Source organism: Mirounga angustirostris, unplaced genomic scaffold (assembly GCF_029215605.1).
Source record: "Mirounga angustirostris isolate CCGP_5_RB_7025 unplaced genomic scaffold, mMirAng1.0.hap1 SCAF_13, whole genome shotgun sequence".
In the NCBI taxonomy this organism is placed as follows: domain Eukaryota; kingdom Metazoa; phylum Chordata; class Mammalia; order Carnivora; family Phocidae; genus Mirounga; species Mirounga angustirostris.
Window position 1 is genome coordinate 13,416,155 of NW_026991721.1, and position 1,812 is coordinate 13,417,966.

Genomic DNA, 1,812 nt, shown 5'->3' on the forward strand with positions numbered 1-1,812 from the left:
GATAAGGGAAAAATTACTAGCTCTATATTCATAGCCTTGACATCCATTTCTGCACACTCTTTTCAAACTTAGCTGCCAATACCACTACTTCAAGATAAGTTCTTGGTCATCCATACAATGAAGTGTGCACAGATGATCTTCAAGAAATCATTACTACTTTCTATCTCAAAAACCTCATGAGAATCCACAACTCAGTAGAATCTAGGCATTTACTATTTATGAGATGAAGAAGCTTAATAAAGTCAAGTTTACATTAATCAACAGGAATTTCTTTTTCAGGCAATGCAATTAGTCATAAAATTAAATAATGGAGAATAGGAACAATGTGACAGAGTTTGTTCTACTGGGGCTCACAGAGAATCCAAAGATGCAGAAAATCATATTTGTTGTGGTTTCGGTCATCTACATCATCTCTGTGGTAGGGAATGTGCTCACCGTGGTCACTATCACTACCAGCCCATTATCAGGGTCCCCCATGTACTTTTTCTTGGCCTATCTCTCTTTCATTGATGCCTGCTATTCTTCTGTCAACACCCCTACACTGATCTTAAATTCACTCCGTGAAAAGAAGACCATCCCATTCAATGCCTGTATTACCCAAATATTTGGAGAACATTTTTTGGAGGTGCTGATGTCATCCTGCTCACTGTGATGGCCTATGACCTCTATGTGGCCATCTGCAAGCCATTGCACTACATGACCATCATGAATCAGCAGGTGTGTGGCCTGATAATGGGAGTGATGTGGGTGGAAGTCTTCCTACATGCAACCATACAAATCTTCTTTATCATCCCATTACCCTCTGTGGCCCTAATGTCATAGATCATTAGGAACCTGGGTCTTGCCTTCACAGAGCTTTGGTTACACTGAGAGATACACAGAGGGGAGCAGAAAATGACAAAAACTTGTCATAAATGGTAAGGTAGTGGCTTCACAGGGTGCTATGGAAGCAGGTTTAAGGGATACACAGCAAAGAATGAGGGTCAAGAAAGGTTCCAAGATGAAAAGACAAGCAACATGGAACCTGAAACATGAAATCAAGTCAGCAGTGTGAATATGTTCACATCAGGTGAAGTAGGAGCATTCCTACAAGACAGAATACAAAACAAAGGCCAGGGGGTGGAAATCAGTATGCAGGAAACCTCAAGAAATCAGTGTGGCTGTGGTTGTTAATTCATCTATTCAGTCAACAATTATTTAATGAACTACCACCGTGTGCCAGGCAGTGTGCTAGACAATGAGCTTATAAAGGGTAAACAGCAGGATATGAACCTGGAGAGACAGGAATAGGGAAGATGAAGAAAGGTCTCATAATCATGTTAAGATTTACTGCTAAATACAATGGGACAAACATTGGGAGGACTTTTGAACCAGTGAGTGATGCAGTTTGATCTCAGTTTGAGATGAGAGCTGTATGGGTTATCAGTGGGGGAAATGGATTGAAGGGAACAAGAGTGGCAGCAGGATGTTAATATAATGATTTGGGTGTGAAAGGATGGAGGCCTGAAATCTGGTGGTGTCAGTGAGGATACAGAACGTGGTGGGCACTGCTCTGTTCAGCTCCACTTCCCTTCAATCCTCCAATGTCCCAGTTGTTGTATGTCTGGGCTACTAATAGCTCAGAGCTCAGTGCCCCATCTTTTCTGTATATTTCCTCCAGAATGAAATTACAGGCTATGCCCATCATCCTAGGACCCAGCAGGAGCCAATGAAAGATAGGCTGGTCCCTTTGCCTCAAGGTGGAACCAGTCTTGTATTACAATGGATACCACAGAGTTCCCTTGATTCCGAGCTGATGATGCTAAGCCCCAG

At 42.3% G+C, this 1,812-nt stretch overlaps 1 pseudogene; it reads left to right on the forward strand.

The window, feature by feature from the left end:
- Positions 1 to 307: 307 nt before the first annotated feature.
- LOC123856420 (olfactory receptor 4C46-like) lies at positions 308 to 830 on the forward strand (annotated as a pseudogene).
- Positions 831 to 1,812: the final 982 nt, after the last annotated feature.